General features: G+C 39.4%; 2 protein-coding genes across 3 annotated transcripts in view; one reads left to right on the plus strand and one right to left on the minus strand.

Moving 5' to 3' along the window:
• The window catches only part of SLC16A1 (solute carrier family 16 member 1), a 49,892-nt gene extending 47,165 nt beyond the window's left edge, over positions 1 to 2,727 (minus strand). The window contains exon 1 of the mRNA XM_042953475.1: positions 2,569 to 2,727. The gene's annotated coding sequence lies outside the window, so the exon portion shown is untranslated. The remainder of the gene's footprint in view (positions 1 to 2,568) is intronic.
• The window catches only part of LRIG2 (leucine rich repeats and immunoglobulin like domains 2), a 163,437-nt gene that overhangs the window by 1,540 nt on the left and 136,871 nt on the right, over positions 1 to 25,026 (plus strand). For both annotated transcript variants that reach the window (XM_042953467.1, XM_042953468.1), the window contains one exon: positions 1,236 to 1,315. The gene's annotated coding sequence lies outside the window, so the exon portion shown is untranslated. The remainder of the gene's footprint in view (positions 1 to 1,235; positions 1,316 to 25,026) is intronic.

A 25,026-nucleotide genomic window follows, 5' to 3' on the forward strand; every position in this document is an offset into this window, starting at 1 on the left:
CAGCATGGGACTGGTTCGGACATGAGCTTATCAGGGCCCGAACTATAGAATGGAGTGGGAAGCAGTAGATTAAGATGATTCTAGGAAACCCGAAAAGAAGACTTATATAGGGTGGGATGGGTTTATATTATCAACCCAGGAGCCAGATCTCCACAGTTTCAATTTTGATACTTGGCACTTATAAGCTCTATATCCTTAGGCAAATTATTTTACTCTCTAAGCCTCATTGTCTGCTTTGTAAAACAAGGATAGTACCTACCTCCTAGGGTTGTTATAATAAAAATACTATTTACTTAAGTGTTTGGCAGAAAGTAAGCACTAAATAATTGTATAACTGTGGAAACCCGTGAAACCGAGCCCTAAAGATTAATCCTAAAGGCACTTCACTTGAATAGACCCCTTCCAGGACCTGACAGGGGCCCTAACAATGTGTTCACAGGATTATATTAGTGTTTTATTGTAATTTTGTATTCCTTTTCTTGAAAATGTCCACCAAAATTGTGTATGCTGCATGCTCCACAAAATCTGGATCTGTCCCTAGTAGAAACTGTAGTGTTGTGAAGAGTACATACTTTGGGATCAGAAGGTTTGTTCCCATAATTTACTATTGGTGTTACTCTGGACAGTTAATTCATTGAACCATTGAACTCTTCTGGGCCAGGTAAATTGGAGATAATATCTATCAGCCCAAGCTATTGTGATAATTAAGTAAGAGTATATGCAGAAGGGGTTGGTAAAACTTGGAAAGCACTCCACAAGTGTTTATGATTAACATTATAGTTTGTTCATAAAGTGCATAAGAGGGAAAGATCAAAAGCAAGGAAAAGGTTCTTAGCTGAAAAAGTAGAAACAGGGTGGGTGAGCTGGCAAAACTGATGAAATAATACAGGTAAAATGTTTTTCTGCCAAGTTTCTTCCTGATTAATCCATGAGACATTGAAGAAATAAAATTGTAGTAGTTGCAGGATCAGAAATTTAGCGCCGAGAGGAGGTTGAAGATCATCTGACACAACCCACCACATTTTACGGAAATGGAAATTAAGGTCCAGAGAGCTAAAAGATTTTTCTAAGGTCACTCATCTAATAAATGGCATGTGCCAAGTAATCTTTAAGGTAAAAAGCATTTCACGGTGGGGTCTTTCAGAATCATTACATCAAAACCAGAGAAGGCATGATATTCTCTAGTGGCTTTTGGTTTTATCATGAAATTCTTCAGATTCACCTTCCTGTTTTAGAGGCTGATAGACTGGATGATGCATGGGTAATCTGCTGTTGGCAAGCTTGTTAAGTGAGCAAAACTTCTGAAGATTTTAAGGTAAGAGTTATAACCAGAAATTTGTAATGGGATGAGAAATGCAAAAAATTTGAAAATGTGGAACAGTTACTATTTAAGCTGAGTAAGTTATCCAGTTGCTTTATCTAAAAAGGAAAATAATAAAATTATAATTTATTTTTTTCTGGAATTAAAATACTACACTTACATTCCCCTTAATTATTCCATCATTTGTCTGTGTTAGGAAATAGGAAGATGCTGTTATTCACATTTCACTAGCACCAAACAAAGCAGGAAAGGGTTTTTTATTATAAACACAACAATACTTAATTGATTAAGAAAAATTCCCCATTTATAATTTATGATAACTCAAAACAGAATATAGAAAATGAAATTTGAAATTTGCTTTCAACCAAATTGCCTGAGGCTCTGTTTGTATGTGGCAGTCCAGTTCCTATACCCTTACTCCATTCATGGTTTGATACAGCTTGTCTCCTGCTGCTTCTCTCTGCCAGCACAGAGACAGTTTTGGTCTATGCTCTTTCTAATCTATATCATTGTTTAGGATCTTTCCTAGTAAGCATTCCTTCTAGGCGTGGCCCTCCATATTTGCCAGACCTGTCTACCTCCTTGATCCTGGCTAACCCTGGGCTTCTTCCTTCCTTTTACCTTTTCTCCCTCCTCCCTTCCCTCCCTTTCTTCCTGTCTTTAGTATTCTAGGCAGATGGGGTAGGGATTGGAAATATAATAATAATAATAATAATAATAATAATAATAATAATGATAAATTGGTGTTATAATTAGGGAGTGCTTATTATATGCCAGGCATTGATCTTAGCACTTCATATAGTAATTCATTTACTATTCATAAAAATACTATGAACTAGGTACTGTTATAATCCCCATTTTACAGACAGATACAGATACAAGAAGTTAACTTGCTTAAGGGCATATAATATTTTCTGGAATCATCAGGAAGTATTCATTTAGTTTTCACCAAAAATACAGGAGCAGAAGTGGTTATAAATAACTATTAATACCATAGGAAACTAATCCCTAGAGTTTGAAGACCTCTTGATTTAGGAAGATCCTGTTCTAGTTTCCTTCTACCCATCACAGGGCTAAACAATCCTTATAAAAGCTGTTGGCCACAAAATCTGCCTTTGAAACCAGAAAGTGCACTGCAGGAAACTACTCCCTGATTATCTGAATTTGGGATAGTTGTGAGCCTCTAGGCAGTAAGTTGGGGGTGGAGACATTGGGACATATTTTTTAAAGCTTAATTTTAAGATTACCTGTATTCCAGGAAGTTCTGGGTGTCCTGGCGCCTATATTCCATGCTGTAAGATCTTTCATTGTGAGAACTTGGGTCTTATGGCTCTTACCCAACAGCAGCAGCAGGCAGTTGGAAATTCTGAACAGCTGCACCTCAAGCTTGATGTGAGTTAGAAGAGGGGTGCATGCAATGAAGGAGACCTCTTAGATCATAATGATTAGCTTTATGTATCCACCTGCCTGGGTAGCCAGACCTGGGTGTTCTAACTGGACCTTGATGCTGCTGCACTGGTGAATGAGATGAGGCTTAAATAAAGCATGAGCTTAATCTGTGGTGACCTCTGAGAACTGTGAATCTGCCACAGTGCCCCGTGCCACACAATATCTATGACACCTGTGCCCAAGTGAGGTCCAGGGGCTACCAACCTCACTTCTGAACTGTGTATTAATAGAGTGAAGCCTCCTCCCTCCCCCCACCACCTTACATTTTGCACAAACCATGAGTTCAGATGTTATGCCTGCTGTGCTTTGGTAGGATTATTTTTACGGCCATAGAGTGAAGTTATACCTGTTTGGTAGGTATATCTACCTTTGGGTAGGGTGCAGAGTTTCCTTAAATAAGACATTCTTATTATCAGTCATTCAAAGAAGAAGAAGGTCCTCATACAGGAAAAACTTGGAACATAGAACAGATAGAAGGTGGCACTGGTGGATTTACCTTTTCAGGGTTTGAACTTAGAGGAGTTAGAAAATGTTGAGGGCCCTCCCCACTTACATAAGGGAAATGGCCTGTGCCACAGAGCTGCCTAGTAGGAGCCAGGCTGACAGGCTTCTGTGGATACCCAAAAGGGAAGGTAAGTACTCATGTTTTATAAGTCTGTCGATTAATGCATCACTCTACCTTATCCCTGAATTTTAGCCAAGTTTAATCTAAATCACCGATTGAAAATTGAAAAGCCTTCAAGGACTAGGAAGAGGTAACCAAGCCCAGTATAAGGAGTGGTGAGCAGCATGGTGAAAGTGACCATACCCATCTAGGCCTCAAAGTTCAGATGTTTCAAATGTGCTTCATGAAGCTCTTCCCTAAATAATACTAATCACAGTACAAGTTTACTGGACATTTTTACATCATACATTGTTCAATAATGCAGAAGAAAATAGAGTTTTTTAAACTCCTAATACTTTATTTTTAATCAGTATGAAGGGGAAAACAATAGTGATAGGAAATTGTGTGGAGGGTTGAAAATGAGGAATGGGCAGGCAGTAGGGAGGAGGCCAAACACATATTACGGCAGCTAGTCTGTTCCAGCTTGAGCTCTGCTGAGCTATTTAAGAAGCAGGTAAGGAGTGCCTGGGTGGTTCTCTCGGTTGAGCACTTGACTTCAGCTTGGGTCATGATCCTAGGAGTTGTGGGATTGAGGCTCAGCATGGAGCCTGCTTGGGATTCTCTCTCTGTGTCCCCCCTGCCCCTCTCCCTGCTTACACTCTATGTCTTAAAAAAAAAAAAAAAAAAAAAGAAAGAAAGAAAGAAAAGGGAATGCTCCCAACCCCCAGTCTTCCTCGTGGTGTCAGTGATAATTTATGAAAGTTTCCCCAAGGAAAAGTTTAAGTCAGAACAAGAGTCTTAGTAACAAGATTTGGCAGTCTCCTCCCTATGTGGAGATTCTCCTTTCGTTGTCACCTTTGGCAGATCAAGATTCAAGTTTAAGAGACCCAGTGGATTTCCTGACAACTTCTTCCACAATTTTCTCTCATCTCAGGCCATGGTTCCATTTGGTCATGGCTACAGTGACTGAAATGGCCCACTATACTCTTGGCGGTGGACAGCCTTCAGCCTCAGGTGCCAAGCTAACTGCTTATAGACAATTCTCTCTAGTGTCTTCAAACTCATAGTCTCACACTGAGGGCTTTAATTTTATCCTGTTTTGGTAGAGCCCTCTTTAAGTCTTCTAGGTGTGCATATATATCTCTGACTATTTATCACCTCTAATCTAGTAGCAAGAAAGAAACTGGAAAATCTTGTAGTAGAGGAATACCCTTTGTACTATGCTACCAACTTCGAGGACTGCTGGCCTGCTCAGTACCTCAGGGCCAGAAGTATAGTAACTCTCATCAAGCTCAGAATACACCATTCTGGGGCCACCTGGGTGGCTCAGTCAGTTAAGCATCTTGACTTTCGGCTCAGGTCATGATCTCACAGTTCGTGGGCCCAAGCCCTGTGTCGGGCTCTATGCTGACAGCTCAGAGCCTGGAGCCTGCTTTGGATTCTGTGTCTCCCTCTCTCTTTGCCCCTCCCCTGCTCATGCTTTCTCTCTCTGTCTCTCTGAAAAATAAATAAACATTAAGAAAAAAAAAAAAAAGAATACACCATTTCTGCTTCAGCCATTGTTTTCACCAGTCTCTCGTCCCCACCATGCACACACACCTTATTGTTTGTATACTCACCATAGCCACATCAGTGGGAACAAGAATCTAGAAAAGTTAAATGCTGCAGGAAGTTAACAAGAGGCACAAAGACATAAATTGCAACAGGTAAGACTCATCAGGTGTAGACGTCTAAGTAGAAGACTGCATACGGCCTTCGTCTCATATTCCATTAGGCCCAGACAGGCTGGTAATAGGGTTTTGCTTCTGTTTGCAATGAAAAGATGAAGTTAATCTGGGAGCCCCCTAACTCCCATCTTGTATATCTCCTATGGTTCACTAGTCATTCTTTTGACCAATGCAAGTGTGACCACATCATGCATGAAACAGCCCAGACGTGCTTCAACCATAACATGGGAGTACATGATTCAGACTATGTCGGCAACATAGCTCACTTACGGAATCCAGTGGAATGAGAGACAGATGGACTCCAAGAGTCATTGGGGAGAACTCTTCATCACTGCAGCCATGCACCTAAACCTAAACAGGTTTTTCTGCCAAGAATCTAGGGAAATCCCATCCCATCTCCCCAAATTTATAGATAACATCACTAAGGTTTTTTTTACCTGACAAGTACTATAAAGCTGAGATTGTGCTCACTTTGGTAGCACATATACTAAAGAAAAGCTGAGATTTTTTTTTTAATGTTTATTTATTTTGAGAGAGTGGGGAAGGTCCAGAGAAAGAGAATCCCAAGCAGGATCTGCCATCAGTGCAGAGCCTGACATGGGGCTCAGTCCCATGAACCGTGAAGTCACGACCTGAGCCTGAAAACAAGAGTTGGACACTTAACCAACTGAGCCACTTAGGCACCCCTATTAAGCTGAGATTTAAACCTAGGTCTATTTTACTTAGCCTGTGTTAAATACTAGGCTATTTTCATTTTATTTTGTTCAAAATCCTGAGGTCATAGAGAAGAATAGAAGGGTAGTGATGAGGTGGATAATAGGAGGCAGAAAACGCTGGGTTGTTTTAAAGTCTCAACCCTGAGCCTTCTATCTTTTGTACACTGTTTCTTCGTAGAAGACACTTTCTCCTACCTGGTAAGTTGTGTACAGGACAACATGGAAATAAAGGAGAGGCAGATAGACCAACAAGGGAGTAATTTTAGTAATTCTATTATATAATTCAAACCTCCTTGTAATGCAATTTAGCTTCCCCACTGGTTGTGAATTAATCAGGTTTCATAATTATATTTATAATCAGGTTCTTTCTACGTAATTATTGTTTGTACTTGAGCAAATTGCTTAGGAAGGCCACCTCCAAATCCAAATTAAATGTTTCATTTCCTATTTCCTTTATGGGGGCACATGATTATTTTGGGAAAAGCATTGGCTTGACAATTAAATTCCATGTCTTGCTGTATCTCCTAGGGAAGACCTAGATCTCTTTTAATTATTTTTTAATATTACATATTCACAAGTCTTACCAACCCAAGGATGGGAAGGAAGGGCTCTTAGTGGATCCCTGAAGTATTACAGACCTCAGGCAAACTTGTATGCGGTCTTTGTATTTTAAAAATTCAGGTATTCCGGGAAGCCTGGGTGGCTTAGTCAGTTGAGCATCAGACTCTTGATTTTGGCTCAGGTCCTGATCCCAGGATCGTGGGAGCAAGCCCCACATCAGGCTCCATGCTGAATGTAGAGCCTGCTTGGGATTCTCTGTCTCCCTCCGCCCCTACCCTGCTCATGTTCTCTTTTCTCTCTCTCTTTAAAATGAATAAATAAAAAGGGAGTAAAATTCATGTATTCTAAATCCCTAATGAGTTGTCCACTATTAAAAATGCAAAAGCTTCAGAATTCAGAAATTACCTTAACAATATCAGATAGCCATATAAACATGTTGTGATCTAAATTAAACATTCTCCATGTAGAAAACTTTTCTTTGCGTTAGCAAAGCAAATAAAATTTCTCCTTAATTTTCACCTGAAGAGGGAAAGCTAGGGTGAGTGAAGAACAGGGTGTATTTTAAGCTAGGTATGAAAGGCCTAATAGAAAAATCAAGGATAGATTTTTCTCTTGTATGTTGAAGAGAAATTTAAATTATGTGTTAGTGTTTGGTATGCTTTCCTGTCAGTTTGGAAAGTTAACCTTTCCAGGACAATCTCTACCAGAAATTAAGGCGCTTTTTTTCCCCCTAAAGTTTATTTATTTATTTTGAGAGAGAGAGAGAGAGCATACCCGTGGGAGGGGCAAAGGGTGAGGGAGAGAGAGAATCCTTGCCGTCATTGCAGAGCCTGACACGAGACTCAATCTCACAAATCAGGTGAGATCTTGACCTGAGCCGAAATCGGGAGTTGGACACTTGGGGCTCTGTGCTGACAGTGTGGACCCTGCTTGGGATTCTGTCTCCCTCCTTCTCTCTCTGCCCCTCCCCCACCTCAAAATAAATTAAAAAAAAAAAAGAGTGGGATGTTTAACTGACTGAGCCACTGAGCCACCCCAAGCTCTCTTTTCAAAAAGATTTTTGCCTACTCCTTTTCAGAGAGATAGCAAGACATGTTTGACTGAAGAACATTTGCCACCTTTTGGTTATCCAGTGTAGTGTAGTACAGTTCCTTTTATCCCACTTCCCTTTATTTTCATAGACTGGAAGATATCCAAAAATAAACGTGTTCAGAAATGGAGGTGTACATACATGAAAGCTAAGGACAGTCCCGTGTATCTAGGTCTCTAGGCAATCTTTTCCTGGTCTTTTCGTCTTGGTATTCTACCCTTATCAGAAAAAAAAAAAAAAAAAAAAAAAAAGAAAGAAAGAAAAAGGACTGTGCTGTAGACTCACTATATGAAAGTGCCTCACTTTCCTGAGAATTTTGATCCTTGTATTCAAGATATATGTGGAGTTTGGTTCAGTTAGATTTATGACACCAGAATTGTTGAAAAGCAATAAATTACTACTATAATTTCTGTTTTATTTTAAATAATAATGATCTCTGTTTTTAACTTGTTTGGGAAAGAACAAGCTATGAACTTTTCTCAGCCTTTGATGCAGGACTCCAGCTAAACTAGCAAAAGACACTGCCTCAAAGAAACTAAATATTTTTTTTCTTTAACAATTTAACTTTCTATCTTTTCTCCTTCAAGATGTATCATTATAAACTTCTTACAAACAAGGACTGTTTCTTCTCATGGTATCCTGCAGATTGCCTTATACAGACCTACATATGGCTAATAAAAACTTGAGTATTTTAAAACGGCGAGTCTCAATGTAATGATGATGATGGTAAATGGCAACTAACATTTATATAAAAAGTCTGTGCTAGACGCCGTTGTAAACGTTTCACACAGAATTGCTCAATGTAAAACCACTTCTATCCAGTCATCCTTAATTTTTTGGCAAACCTCTTTCAGAATCTGTGTTACAGTGAATTCCACAATTCAGCCTTCATCTCCGCAACAAGAATAGCTAGAATTCCACTCTCATCCTTTATTATTTTGACTCCAGGAAACTGTCACTTTTTCCATCCATGCTTGTCCCTAAGGCTTGACCTGAGTACACACAGCAGGTTGCTGCTTTGCTTATCTTAGGACATAAAGAAGTAAACAAAGCCTAAAGTAATTTTGCAGTTGGTGTAAATCCTTGCTCACCTTCACCGAAGTGAGAGATACAATAAACCTTGTTGATTTGAAGTCTGTCTGCCCTACCTTTTACTATTTTTCAGAAAAATATTAGGACCAGCTTCCTCAGCAAATGTAGGGAGATAACAGATCTTCCTGGATATTATGATGGAGTTATATCCTAATAAATCCATTGTAAATTGAAAATATCCTAAGTTGAAAATGCATTTTTTAATATACCTAACCTACTGAACATCATAGCTTAGCCTAACCTACCTTAAACCTACTCAGAATACTTATGTTAGCCTACAGTTGGGCAACATCATCTAACACAAGACTATTTTATACTAAAGTGTTGCATATCTCATGTAATTTATTGAATACTGAAAGTGAGAAGCAGAACGGATGTGTGGGTACAAAGTGGCTGTAAGCACAGGGTTGTTTACCCTCACGATCACAGGGCTGACAGAGCTGCAGCTCACTGCCCCTGCCCTGCTTCATGGGAGAGGATCATACTGCATGTATATCACTAGCCAGGAAAAAGATCACAATTTGGAAGTAAGGTTTCTACTGAACGTATCACTTTCACACCATGGGTAAGTCAAAAAAATCGTTAAGTCCAATCATCCTAAGTCAGGGACCATCTACATTATGAAACTTCTTTGTAATATAATAAAGAGTAATGGGTTGTTTCCATTTAGAAATCTAACAAAGTGATAATAGTTTTTCTCCCCATTCGGTCTTGATTTCTGTTTTAAAAAGCCATTCAGTCTCATGCAATTAGGAAATTGCACTGCTTAGCAGTGAGATGAAGGTTGATAAAACTGCCATTAGACAAGCTTGGGACCTGACTCTTTAATAATGGAGTTAGTACACTTTCTTCCAGACCACAAGAGGTGTTTCTGCCAGAGTGGTGGTTCACAGACCTGGAGGGTGGAGGATAATCTGGCTTTGTTTACTGAGGAATTTTTAAGGCACTAGCCTAGAACACACTTACAAAAATGCTGTTCTGCCAACCAAAGCTCCTTTCTTGGTGATATCACAATTCTGCCATTTCTGAAGATTTACAGATATTGACCATTTACAGCCTTAAGACTTTGCTGTGGTTTTGGCACATAACGCCACTGCTATACATTATGGATTACACAAGGCTTTTGTGCAAGTTTTAAGTGCAAGGGCAAGTGTAAGGCACTGATTCATTTTACTTAATTCATCCATTTATTCATTTAGTCTTTCACTCCGTGTTTACTGAGTGCCTACTATGTGTAATAAAATTTTTATTAAATTCTATTTTTAAATTGTTAATTCCTGTACGTGGAATAAAAATTATAAGGTACAAGAAGTATACAGTGAAAAGGAAACCCTGCACCCCTGATACCCAGCCATTCACCTCACCTGGTAGAAAACCAATATTAATACTAACATTTTGGTACTTTGTATCCTGTGTATATTCTATGTATATAAATACACATTTTTTATGTTATGGTGGCATACTGCATATAATATTCTGTCCCTCTTTTTTTTTTTAAGTTTATTTTGAGAGAGAAAGAGAAAACCAGCAGGGGAGGGGCAGAGAGAGAGGGGACAGAGGATCTGAAGCAGGCTCTGTGCTGAAAGCAATTAGCCCTATGCGGGGCTTGAACTCACGAACCATGAGATCATGACCTGAGCCAAAGTCAGACATTTAACCAACTGAGCCACCCAGGCACCCCATGTTTCTCTCTGTTTTTCACTTAACTGGTTCTAAGATTTATTGCTCTTTTGGTACATTGGATTAATTTCAACATCACAACCAACACATTTCAATATTAAAGTGTTAGTTAAAAAACAGGATGTCCCAGAAAAGACCTTGAAGTGATTTCCTTAATGTCAGTAAGGACAGTGTTTGTTACAGAATCAAAAAGTAACACAAACTTTTGTCTTTTCTAAAAAACAAATTCTAAAAATAGTTATACACATGAAACAACACAAAATACAAGAGAAATTAAAAGATATATTCCAAAAAAGAATAGACACAGGCTCAGAGAAAGGTAAAGGGACAGTAAGTTATGTGAAGATGTGCTTTGTTATTCCGTACATGGCCAGTGAGTTACAACTTGTTCTTTTGAATGATCAACAATCAACAATAACCTGCTGAGCCAGTAAGTCAGAGCCCAGCAAGGGGGTTCTGTGGGTTTCCAGTGCTTCTAGCTTAATATCCTAAAGGCTCTAAAGAGCACCACATTTGTTAGGCCACAGAAGACTTATTTATTTATTATTATTATTTTTTTTAATTTTTATTTATTTTTTTTTAAGTTCTGGTGAAGGTAGCCACTTCAAGGTGTTTGCCTATTTATTTACCTAGCTAGTCCATACACACAATGTGCTGAATCAAATTGTAGGTACATACCTGAATGTAAATTTTTTCTTTTGCTGCCATAATTTTGATACATACACTGTAATAAGTTGTACATTTAAAATTGAATACCCACAATGTGCTAATGTCCTGCCAATTTATCTGGTATTGGCCTACCAATATTTAAGATTTATTAATGTTTCAGTGCACAAAATTAATGAAGTTCTCAGTATTTTAATTCAAGATACTTCATTTTTAAAATGTTGCTGGGAATGGTGCTCCAGAAAAGAGTCCTCAAAGGATTTATTGGTAAGTTTGTGATTTACATTGCAAAACAAAACAGGGACGCCTGGGTGGCTCAGTTGGTTAAGCGCCCAACTTCAGCTCAGGTCATGATTTCATGGTCTGTGAGTTCGAGCCCCACATCAGGCTCTGTGCTGACAGCTCAGAGCCTGGAGACTGCTTTGGATTCTGTGTCTCCCTCTCTGGCCCTCTCCCACTCATGCTCGCTCTCTCTCTCTCTCAAAAATGAATAAACGTTAAAATAAAATTAAAAAATAAATAAAATGCAAAACAAAATCATAAAGTGGTTCATGGATAGTCCAGAGGAAAACTAAAAAAAGGGGGGGACATTAGTTGAAGTTTGGTCTGGGACCATAATTATGATGATTATGATCTCCAAAAACAACTTTGAATCTCCCTGAATCTGCAGGGTACCTTATAAAATTTATCCCATCAAAAATAATGAGGCATTTTGAGGTGTCTCAAAAAGGAAAGTGGTGAGCAAGTGGAGAAATGAACAAAGTAATGGAGTAGACACTTAACCAAAAAAAGAAGTGCAAATGACCAAAACCAAATAGAAAAATATTCAGTAGTAATCAGATATGTATATTGACAAGGGCTCCTCTAAATTACAAAGCCTAGAACCTCAAGGTTTTTTTCACAAGGCATATTAGCAAGGATTTCTTTAAATTATAAAACCTGTTTCATGGGGCAGCTGAGTGGTTGAGTCAGTTGAGCGTCTGGCTCTTGATTTTGACTCAGGTCATACCAGAGTTGTGGGATCAAGCCCCACATCCGACTCTGCATTGAGCGTGGAGTCTGCCTAGGATTCTCTCCCTCTACCCCTCTCCCTTGCTCTCCCTCTAGCTCTAAAATAAAAACAAATACAGAAAAGAAATATAAATAAAAACTATAAAACCTGTTTTATAACCTCCAGGGTGTCTGGAAACCAGCACTCAAAAATTGCTAGTGGGAGTAACTCTAGTTATGAAATTTATTCTTAAGAACTAATCATTTATTCTTGTACAAATTTGTTCACTACAGTGTTATTTATAACACAGATTATAAATAACCTAGATGTCTAACAATAATAGATGAGTTAAATTGTAGTATTTAATAGTGGATTACAAATACAGCATGAGAGGGGCACCCAGGTGACTTAGTTAAGCATCCGACTCTTGATCTCCAATCAGGTCATGATTTAACAGTTTGTGAGTTCAAGCCCTGTGTCAGGTTCTTCACTGACAGCATGGAGCCTGCTTGGAATACTCTCTCTTCCCCTCTCTCTGCCCCTCCCCTGCTCACACATGTGAGCATGCTCTCTCTCTCTTAAAGCAACAACAACAAAATGTAGGTTTCAAATAAGTACAAAGTGATCACAATTTTATTTTTTAAACAAATACGCATAAAAAACTAAAGTAATATTAGAAGATTATAACTCAGATTATAGAGGTATTTTCTTTTTATTTGGATATATTTTATAATTTCAAGTAGTGCCATGATTACCTGGGGTAAAAAAAAAAAAGGCATTCTATATAGAGAAAGCTATTTTATTCTGAGCATCTGTGGTGATCAAAAAATAAGTTGGAAAAAATTGAGGATTCCACAAACGACAAGAATGACAAAGGGGAGAGTTTGCTTGTCAGATGAAATCACAGAAAATTCAAACTGGAGGACAGGTTAGAAATAACCCAACTCCCTCTATTTTATGGATGAAAAAATTAAGTCCAAACTTAACCAAGGCCACAGAGTGTTTAGAATTCAAACAATACTTGGATTGATCTTTATCTCATCTTTCTTCCTTTCTACTTATGTGTTATAATGCCATAGTTGGCAACTATGTTTTTTAAGTCTGAAAAATGGAAATGGAAAAAGTTTAGGATAAAGAGGAAAAGGTTTAAGATACAGGATATCTCAAATAAACGTAGTAACATAACTGTTCTTCCTATTTTTGAATCTGCATTTGCCAAGAAAAAAAAATACATACATACTTTGTACTTATCTTCAGGATAGCCCATTGGAAATAAAACCTTGAAATACAACTTCAGGATGGTGAGTTAAATATCCCTTTTTCTTATACTCTCTCTTTTCCCCCAGCCAGTGCTATTAACCTTCCTCAAGGCCACAGACTGATTACAAGAAGTAAAAATGAAAATCAACTATTTCCATGGGCCCTACTAAAATCTGAGTTATTGATGGATGATGTTGAAATGTTTATGAGATTTTAATCAACAATGTGGTTGTCAAAGAATGTAATACACACATATTAAAAAAGTAGCATCATATACATATCTGTTCATACATATACACATTCAACCAATATTTACTGAGCACCTACCATGAGACAGACACTGCTATACTTTGATATAAAGTGGTAATTGCAACAGACCCAAAACCTGACCTTGGAGTTTACAGTCCAGTGTATAAATAGCTTCCACTAAATTGCATATTAAAAGGCAGGAATCATGTCTTATTCAGTACAATGAATATAGTAGATTTCTTTGAATATCTGTAGACTAAATGAATGAATTTACCAGGAGTTACTTTGCCCTAAACTGAGAAGTTGTTATTACTACTTCAGACATGGACTTGTGGCAGTTGAGGAATAATGTGGACTAAGAAACCGTGATAAAACCTCACTACTAACTTTAGCATACTTCTTCCAAAGCCAACCCGTCTTTCAAATCATCTAAAATTGGGTCTAATGTCTGGTTATGAAAAGATTTCTGACAAAAAAAAACCAACCCTATATAAATGTGGCCACCCAGTGATAAAACAAGCAGCCTTGATGCTCAGAGATTGTAGTCATTTGGATTAGAACAAATTATTGTTATTATTGTAATTTTGCTCTTTAAAAAGAAAACTCTCTGACATTTATTTTACAGTGGTTTTTTTTTAAAGATTTTTTTAAAAATGTTTTATTTATTTTTGAGATAGAAAGAGACAGAGCATGAGCAGGGAGGGGCAGAGAGAAAGGGAGACACAGAATCTGAAGCAGGCTCCAGGCTCTGAGCTGTCAGCACAGAGCCCAACGCGGGGCTCGAACTCACGGACTGTGAGATCATGACCTGAGCTGAAGTCGGACGCTTAACGGACTGAGCCACCCAGGCGCCCCGTTTACAGTGGTTTTTATAGTTGCATGACATATTTGGAAAAGTAATATGAGATTATATGACCCAGCATTTTTAGAACAAGTAGCAGATTTCAACCACCAAAACTTAACAGAAATCTCTAAAGTAATACATTTTCAAATGATCAGAACATCATGAACACTTTTAAGTTTTGGTGTGCAAACATACCATTTACTGACATCTCAGTGTGCTCTTGAATCAAAGAAGCAAAGGCCTATAAGGGCTTTCCTGTTATCTCCCCTGAAAATAATAGATTTTTCTACCTTAATTTACCTGGGGAGGTAAACACAATACAAAAAGGCAAAGACTTAGCTTTCCTTAGGTCTAGTCTACCTAACAGATAAACTGGCACTTACCTGGGACCTCCAAGAGTTTGCCTCTACTGTGTCCTCCAAGGGAAAGAGAATGGATTGTCCTCCAGGCTGATATAAACGGGGGAAGACAGCAGCTGTATGTGACCTTGTGTTCTGATACGGTTCTGGCATCTGGACAGAATCTTTTTGGTGGCCTGTGCTTTGTCACTTTCTAGCAAGTACAGAGGCTGGACGTGTCGGCCTGCCTCAACCAAGACTCCAGACCTCCTTAAGGGTAGGAGAAAGGGACCCCAATATTCTCAGCATTTGGTTATCACTCTCAGATGAGCTTTTTAGTCCAGTTAATGAGCAGGCACCATGCCAGGAAGAGATACATGAGCTTAGACCTCGAAGGGTATGTACTCTGAAGCTGAAATCATAAACCAGAACATCTGATGTGTGTCTCATACACAATGAGGGAGGGAGTGCTGTTGATGGAAATGTCACACGCAGCTGCTTTTAGCGCTTGGCTCTCACCAATGAAGCTTCCCCCTCTGCTACCACACCCCTCCCTTCCTGCATGAAAGCCTTTAGGGCTCTTTAGTTCTCATCCTGCCCGCTGTGAAACAGGCTGAAAATTTATATCTGTTACATCAGTCTGGTTCATGGCTGACTGATGCACCTGATGGACTACAGGAGTGACTGGCTTAGCTACGTTTGAGTCAGGAAAGAGCCTACTTTCTACAATTGTGTGCCCTGCTCTGTAAAGTAACGAATATGGCTTATGGTCCTAATTAAGCTACTTATTAAACAGCATCCTTTGAAGAAGTCATTTCTGCCATCTCTCCAGCTATATGATTGAGCACGTAATCCTGTTGAGATTTCACAGTGGGGTTGAGAAGACAAGCTATTCCCTCCATCTGGAATTCTCTTTCCCTGACTTTTCATGCCAAATCCTCCCTATCTTCTGGATTTAAACTGAAACACCTGTTCTTGAGATCTTCCCTGACTGACCCTACTTTCTTATTGCTGAAGACCAATAGTTTCCCAGTTCACTCAATAGCACCTGTTACTTCCCCTTTTGTAACCTATGTCATGCTTATTATAATAGTTGTTCAGTGTCTCTCTTCTCTATTAGATCATAAGTTCCATTGGGGTAGGACTCATATCTGTCTTTTGCACTGGAATCTCCTGTACCAAGCATTCTGCATGCACGTATTTGGTGCTTAATAAACATTAGTTGAATAAATGATGAATTACATCTTTTTCTAAAATGTTTCTTTTTGAGAGAGCATGAATCCCAATTATTTTTGAGAGAGAGAATCCGAAGCAGGCTCCTTGCTCTCAGTGCAAAGCCTGACGTGGGGCTTGAACCCACAAACCATGAGACATGACCTGAACTAAAGTCAGACACTCAGCCGACTGAACCACCCAGGTGCTCTGAATAAATGATGAATTACATCTTATAATCGTTTTGAGATTCCTTTGTGAAAACCAAATATTGAACCTTCTGTGCCTTCCTAATCATGTGGGTAATGTTAAGAACAGGTGTTGAATTAGAGCCAAAAGGACAGCTACTTATTGTGCCTTCCCCATGCCTGACTGCTGCTTGCCTTCTCGTATCACCACAATCTAAATTCTTATCCTGGCAAATTGTTCCCAACTCCCTAAGCAATCATTTTTGGGAAGATTGCAGTCTGTGTTCATTTGTTAAATGAAACCAACAACCCAAACTGGCTTTTAGAGTTCAGTATTGTATTTCCTCATATTTTTGTCAATTTAAAGAATCATTAAGCTCCCATAGAAAAGATTTCATGTAATTTGTAATTACATTTAAGAATGAGTGTGCCAACTTCAAATAACTTCTTATCAAACTGGCTTCTTCTTTTTAACACTAGGTGTTTCTGAAATATTAACCTGAACTTGAATATCTAATTCTACCTGGAAACTGCAGATTCGTAGTTAAAATGAGGAAAAGCAGCTTCAGATGCCATTTATTCATTCATTCATTTATTCATTTAATAATTGCTAGTGAACACTGTAGGCCAGACACAATTCTAGATATTTGGGAATACCAGTAAATAAAAGATTCCTGCCCTCAAGAAATAGGACTACTGTGGTATAGATAGTACTCACCAAATATTCTATTGCTGCTTTGCCAGCTCCCTTCAGGTAGGTTAGGGTCCTGTGATCACTTCTGCCTAATGGCCTGTGAAAGAAGTGATTTGTATCCCTTTCGGGCGTCACTTTCAGACCAGACAAGTTATAAGCCCATGTGCCTTTCCTAACCCTTTTTACCCCGTCACAGCAATCTTGGAGGTTACACGTTCCACTTGGTGCAGCTAGAAGATGGTAGAATGTGAGTCATGTTGGCTACTGCGTAAAGGTGTGGAATAGAGTGACACACAGCTTTCACTGCCTGCCAACTTGTGCTAGATCTGTGACCTGCACGAGACAAAGTTTTGTTGGTTAAGCCACAGAAGATTCAGCATTAGCTGAATTAAGTTTTGTTGGTTAAGCCAGCACTAGCTATCCTGAGTAATGCAACATGTATTATTTATTTAACATCTTTTATGTGCTAGGCAGAGTAGTAGGCTGTTTGTAATAGTGATTTATTATCGTTAAAACTCTGACAATTCACTTTCTTTGCCAAAAGGGAGGCACATTCAATGTTTTTCCTGAATTACTATGTTCATTTTCATCAGAGCTGCCTTTTTTTAATATATATAGTAGTAAGATTGATATCAGCCTTGTAATTTTAGAGGGAAAAAAGGATTTTAGGCTTATTCTAGAGGACTAAATAAGGATGAGTCCTTATCCTGGCTGTTTGAATAGGTTATTTAATCTGCCTTATTTTTCCATGGATAGAATTGGGGCTAATAGTTTGCTGCTAATATTACAAGGTTATTATGATGACCAAAATGAGTTAATATATAAACCATGAAACACACAAATGTAATATGACTATTCTCATTGAATCTGAGACACCACAGATTGTAGAGCACACCATTATTTTATAGTCCACTAAGAAACTAATGATACAAGTTAATCTGTTACACAATACTTTCTTATCACTCAGTCCTTATTAAAGGGCTTATTTAGGTGTATGTAAAATTGATTTTTGTTATATTTAAAAGCTGTGCATTAAACAGAACAATTCAGTTAAGGTAGTCCAAAATGTCTATATCTAACGAATAACTTTTCAACTCTGAATAATTGATATACTGAATTTTTCTTTTTTTAAAATGTTTTATTTATTTTTGAGAGAGAGAGAGACAGCATGAGCAGGGGAAGAGCAGAGAGAGACACACACACACAGCCTGAAGCAGGTTCCAGGCTCCAGTTGTCAGCGCAGAGCCCAACACAGGGCCCGAACCCATGAACACACAACCTGAGCCAAAGTCAGACACTTAACTGACTGAGCCACCCAGGTGCCCCAATATACTGTATTTTCAATACAGTGCTACCTTCTGTGCCACCAAAAGCAGTGGCAATGCAGCAGTCCTTAAACAGGGCTCCATTTGGGGGTAAGATTTTCTTCAAACCTTCTGGCATCAATTCCGCAAATTTTGATGTTGATGCGCTCTTGTGCCTGATAAGCTATATACAAAAAGGTGTCAATGGAAGTTTTTCAGACAACAACTAGGATCATATTTCTTGTGCAAATGTTGCTTAAGTGGTTGGCTGACTGAAATGTCCCTGGGTTTTAGTTGTCCAATCATTCAACCAGGAGGAACAACCAAATTTGCAGATAAGCAGACAATAGCAGTGATATCGAAAGTGCATAGTGGTGGAAACAGCTGAAGAACACCAATTGTCTCAATTTCAGAGATGTTAAAAGGTGACAGTATATGTATTTTGGAATAGGTAAAATAAAGTATTGGGTTTTTTGTTGTGTTTTACAAATAAAGGTGTATAATAATAAGGCCTCAGAAAGAGCACTGGGAGTTATATGTACGTGATGAATTGCTAAATTCTACTCCTGAAACCATTATTACACTGTTATCTAACTTGGATTTAAATAAAATTAAGATATTAAAAAAAAAAAAAACAATAATAAGTCCCCAGGAAGCTCAGCTATGCGGGATCTTCAAGATCATTCTTTGATTCCATCTCATTGTAGCACTCTGATCCAGGCCTACACAATCTTCCGTCTAACACAGCACAGTAAGAAGAGTCTTGGGTGCCAGGCAGAGAACTCGCTTTGGGGTCTGAGTCTGACTCTCAACCCTGCCATTTTTCAGAAGTACTGTTTTTGGGGTCAAGTTACTTCTCTGAGGGAAATTACTAAGGTTTGGGGTGGGGGGCTAATATGTACGAAAGCAGGCTGTAAACAGTAAAATCCACATGCAAAGGGAAGAGAACCAACATTTTCATTGAGTGCCAGGAACTGTGCTGGGTACTTTGCATCATCTCATTTGTTCTGAGGCATATAGTATCTTGATGGTCACCTTGACATCTGATACATTTTATGCTATGTTAATTTTTTTCCAAAATACCCCTTTCATTGTCTCACACTTTTTTTTAATTAATTAATGAATTAATTTATTTTTAAATTTACATCCAAGTTAGCATATAGTGCAATAATGATTTCAGGAGTAGAACCCAGTTATTCATCCCTTATGTATAACACCCAGTGCTCATCCCAACAAGTGTCTTCCTCAATGCCCCTTACTATTTAACCCATCCCCTCACCCACAATCCCTCCAGCAACCCTCGGTTTGTTCCGTATATTTAAGAGTTTCTTGTGTTTTGTCCTCCTCCCTGTTTTTATATTATTTTTGCTTCCCTTCCCTTGTGTTCATCTGTTTTGTATCTTAAATTCCACATAAGAGTGAAGTCATGATATTTTTCTTTCCCTGACTAATTTCACTTAGCATAATACCCTCTAGTTCTATCCACGTTGTTGCAAATGGCAAGATTTCATTCTTTTTGACTGCCGGGTAATACTCCGTTGTGTTTGTGTGTGTGTCTGTGTGTCTCTGTGTGTGTGTGTGTGTGTGTGTGTGTGTGTGTGTGTGTACACCACATCTTCTTTAACCGTTCATCTGTTGATGGACATTTGGGCTCTTTCCATACTTTGGCTATTGTCGATAGCGCTGCTATAAACATTGGGATGCATGTGCCCCTTCAAAACAGCACACCTGTATCCTTTGGATAAATACCTAGTACTGCAATTGCTGGGTCGTAGGGTAGTTCTATTTTTAACTTTTTGAGGAATCTCCAGACTGTTTTCCAGAGTGACTGCACCAGTTTGCATTCCCACCAGCAGTGCAGAAAAGATCCTCTCTCTCTACATTGTCTCACACTTTAAAGCACAAATCGTCTAAGGCAATTCTTTGGATCATAAAACAAGCTGATAACCATGATCCCATCACAGAACTGCAGCCTCTCACTTGTTTTTGCTTTGTAGCCCAGAAACATTTGAAATAAGAGAACCTTGGGCGACCAGTGTACCACCTTCTCTGTGACTCTGTCACCAAAACTAGCCCCTGGGGACCATGCAGAAAGTTTTTAATCTATGGTAAAAAGTCCTAAATGAATGTGAGATCCAGGGTGTGGATCTAAAAGGGCATTAGGCAATTTACACAGATTCAGGCGCACAGAAAGTTGATATCCAAAAAACCTGACCATAGAAACCAGAGGCCTCAATGGGGGCTGCAATTCTATTTTGGGAAGGAGAAGTTACCAGCAAGAGAAGTACTGGGGAATAGAGATATAAGGCAGGAGCCGCCCCAAAGCCTGATTGTCTTTGAGATTGACTCTTTGAACTAATGACCCATTCTCCTCATGTTCTTCTACCAGGAAGAATTGGGGTCCTTGAGTTGGAGCAAAGCTTAATCTATAAGTTAGGGTTACAGATTCAAGCTCAAAGGCTAGAGAGATAGGAGTTTAAGAACTAAGCATGCTATTACATGAGCTATATACGAAATGGTGTCTTGAAATACTAATAGGTGGGGATAAAGTGGATGGGGGGGCGGTTAAAGCAATAAAATGTCTTATGTTTCAAATGTCCACAGGATAGAGAACTTTGTGAAGGCTCAAAAGAACAAAGACCTACAAAAATTAGGGGACTCCCAAGATCCATCTCCAAGAGCAATGGTATGTTTAATTTGTAACTCAATGTAACACTCATTGCCTTGTTCTCTAACTAGTTTGTGTATGTACACATTGAATTCCCACTAAGATTTTTCTTTAAAGTTTATTTATTTTGAGAGAGACAGAGACAGCACAAGTCGGGGAGGGGGAGAGACAGAGAGAGACAGAGAATCCCAAGCAGGCTCACAGAGCCCAGTGTGCGGCTCAAACTCATGAAACTGTGAGATTATGACCTGAGCCAAAATGAAGAGTCGGATGCTTAACCAACTGAGCCACTGAGATGCCTCTGAATTCCCATTGAGATTTTAAGCTTGAGGTCAATAGTAACAATTAAAAAAAAATATTCTGCATGTATGGCATAATGCTGTGTAGTGCTAAGAAAACTTATTAATGTTACTCCTTTCTATTTGAATCTAGCAGAGATTATATCTTGCTACAATGATTACTGTAAAGGTGAAAACCCAGATTCCTTTTTGCCATTCAGCACATGTTTTTCCATGAACCCAGCCACTCCAGAAAATCTATCTTATTTGCAGAACTATTGCAAAATCCGACACTCCTCTTCACTTCACTGGAATGCCCTTGTAATTGCCAAATGTTGCCTTGCCTCATGGAAATTCTTGGCCAGAAACCTATGGATTGCCAGCCCTTGCAGCTGTTGACCCTAATTCTCCTATAACATCAAATCAACATTTTTTAATGACCTACTGAGAACAGGCACTGGCTAGTTGTCATTGAAGGTATAGAGATATGATCACTGCCCTCAAGTAGTTTATGGTGTATATGAAAACAAACATATGAATATTTAAATACCAGGTAAAGACTGACTTAACAGTCATCAGTCGTAGAAGGGTTAGCAAAGGCAATGGTGCAAAAAAAAAAAAAAAAAAAAGACTAAGAATTCACAGGAAGATGAGGCATCATTTCTACCCCCTTCTATCTAGAAAGCCAAGAGCCCAGTGTAGGAGCCTCTCATGTCCTTTCTTTTGTGTCACTATTTTGAAGTATACTAATGGAAAAAAATATGGTGTCCTTTTCCCCTATAAATATTTTGTGTATTGTGGGTCACCTCCTGGGTCTTAGGTTCTTACCTCTTGACCTGAGGTCACTCAGTGGCACCCATTGAGATTCCTGCCTTGGGAAAAGTTCACCTCCTGTCTACTACTAATTCTATACTCTGTATATTAGAGTATATATATATTTTTCTAAGTAAATTCTTCACCCAACATGGGGCTTGAACTCACGACCCTGAGGTCAAGAGTCACATGCTGTACTAACTGAGCCAATCAGTTGCCCGTACTCTCGTTGGCTTGTTTTTAAGTTTTGTAGACCTGGGGATGTTGGACTGGTAGCAGGCCACAAAGACCTATTTATTCCTGTTGCCACAAGACTGACTCTCTTCTAGGATGGTGGGCCAGAATATATAGGATTTCTACTCATCCTTATCCTTCTGCCTAGAATATGATCTTCCTGGAACAATCTTTTCTTCTGAGATGAAGAGACTTTATCAAAAGTAGTGTAATAGCCCCTTTCCCTATTCCTTCACCTCATTTTCCCTGTTCCCTCCCTACCCTCTCTTCTTTGGCGACTTCATCTGTTTCTCTACACGAATGAATGTTATCCCATTCCAAGTCTTCAATCAATGTGTTCTAAAAGGAGAGAAAGCCTAAGAGTATGAGTCAACTTTATTCCTGGTACGGAACGATGTTTGTTCTCTTATTAGTTGCCCTGAGGAACAGGGAAAGGAAGTGCAACTTCTATTTTTCTTGTGATGAAAAGGAAGTAAATGGCAGTCAACCTACTTCATTAACTTAAAAGATTCATTTATTTATTTTTTTTAAGTTTACCTATTTTGAGGAGAGAGACAAAGCACATGAGTGGGAAGGGGCAGAGAGAGAGGGAGAGAGAGAAATCCAAGCAGGCTCCACACTGCCAGCGCAGAGCCCGATGCAGGGCTCAAACCCACAAACTGAGATTATGACCTGAGCCCGAGTCAAAAGTGGGATGCTTAACTGACTGAGCCACCCAGGCTCCCCTAAAAGAGATCCATTTATTTTTTATTTTATTCTAATTTTTTTAAACGTTTATTCATTTTTGAGAGACAGAGTGTGAGGGGGGAGGGGCAGAGAGGGAGAGACAGACAGACAGACAGAATCTGAAGCAGGCTCCAGGCTCTGAGCTATCAGCACAGAGCCCGATGTGGGGCTCGGACCCATGAATTGTGAGACCATGACCTAAGCCAAAGTGGGATGCTTAACCAACTGAGCCACCCAGGTACCCCTAAAAGAGATCCATTTAAAGGAAAGTGTTACACTGAGCTACTGTTACATGCACATAGAGCATTACAAAATATTTACTTTATGGTGCATAACATGTTGGCATTGGCATTGACCTTGGCTTGGCATTGGCTTCTGAGGCAAAAACAATCAGACTACCCCAGCTGATCAACAGGCATAGGCTTAGTGGCCTCGCAGACTCACCTTTAACTTTTCCAGGTTATAACTGTGACCTATCCTTACATGCTTACCTTGTATGACAGTGATTTCTGTGTGCATCTACGTCTCCATTACAATGTAGCCTTTTTAAGGAGGGATCTGTTTTCTTATCTCTGTTTCCCCTCCACATCATCAGGTTGTACATTGCATGTGCCAGTGCTCAATAGATGTTTTTGAATCAATCAGTTGAGCAAGCCTTGCTAAAGTGGTAACCTGTTTTCTAGTTTTGTGGAAGTCTTTCTACTTTGTGTTCTGGCCTTCTAAGTATTAAAAATAATGGGTGGCTCAGTCAGTTAGGTGCCCAGCTCTTGATTTCAGCCTGGATCATGATCTCATGGTTTGTGGGATTGGTCCCTGCGTGGGGCTCTGTGCTGACAGCTACTTGTGATTCTCTATTTCTCTCTGCCTCTCTCCTGCTCTCTCTCTCTCTCAAAAAAAAAAAAAAAAAAAAAAATATATATATATATATATATATATATATAAATAAGTAAATATATTTTTGAAAAGAAACAGGAAAATAACAACAGAAATCATAATAGGAGTTACCTGTGGCAATCATGAACAGCAATTCCCTTGACAGCTGGTGACAACAAGAAAAAGGGTAAGGAGTCATGCTGGGAATCATCCAGAACCTAGCTCACACAGACCCAGGGAGCAGCTCTGAGGAATTACATCCAGAACAGGGCTGCTGGAAAACACCCGCATTCAACAACAGCATCTCTCTCAGCACTCCGCAAACAGCCTCTGAGAGACCTTGCTCCATGTGTTACACAGTGAGTGAGGAAGGGGAGACTCTCTATGGCCCCAGCCTGTAAACTTGAGAGGTTCCCTGACATGAGGACTGCTGAGAGACTGAGCAGATGCGATAGGAATGCCTGTGCTCTTCCCTGACTGCCTATTTTGGCCATCTCCCTGCTTTTAGACTCTGCAGTGGAGAGGTCAGAGGCTTAGCCAACTGAAAGATACAGGAGAAAGATGTGGAATCTACCTCAGTGGGTAGGGCCAATTAAGACAACAAGGGAGTACACAGAGGGGAATATTCAGAAAACAAACGTCTTGCAAGAATCTGGAGTCATAAAGGGGCCAAGTCTTCCTACTCAGTTAACCCCTAAACACTGGTGGGAGCTTCATTTTAATGTGTGAATGTTGGGGAGACGTGGGATATGGTGAGAAATCATGATATCTTGAGTGAGTGGACTTGATAGTCTAGTCCCCTGGTTGGCCTTCGGTGAAGAGAATTAATAACTGTATTTTGACTTCCCAATCAGCCCGACTCCTCTTTCCCAGCATCATCGAGATATCTTTTCAGGGAGAGAGGCTGTGGGTATCATGGACTCTGTCCAGTGTCCTGTCTAGGCACTAGGAGCTCTGGATCTTCTGAGATACTTTTTTTTTTTTTTTTAAGGATGTCTTTTTTTTTTTTTTTTTAAGTTTTATTTATTTATTTTGAGAGAGAGAGAGAGAGAGAGAGAGAGCATGAGCAGGGGAGGGGCAGAGAGAGGGAGAGAGAGAATCCCAAGCAGGCTCCATGCTGTCAATGTGGAGCCCAGCCGTGGGTCTCTAACTCACAGACTATGAGATCATGACCTGAGCCGAAATCAAGAGTTGGACACCTAACTAACTGAGCCACCCAGGTGCCCCTGAGATTCTTTTTATCCTGTAGAAGGGAAGTGGGAATGGTAGGCCCCAAAAGCCAAAGGCTTCAGTTCTTGTGCCTTCCCAGTAATGCTGGAAAAATTCTCCTCTTCCAGGGTGCTCTGCCTTTTCTTTATACCCGAAGATATGTAAATGCCGCACCTGCAGGAGAGGACAGGAATTTGTCCACACTACTTTTTTTTTTCATATGATCTGCTGTGCATGGC

The sequence above is a fragment of the Panthera leo genome, chromosome C1 (genome assembly GCF_018350215.1).
Source record: "Panthera leo isolate Ple1 chromosome C1, P.leo_Ple1_pat1.1, whole genome shotgun sequence".
NCBI classification, from domain to species: Eukaryota; Metazoa; Chordata; class Mammalia; order Carnivora; family Felidae; genus Panthera; species Panthera leo.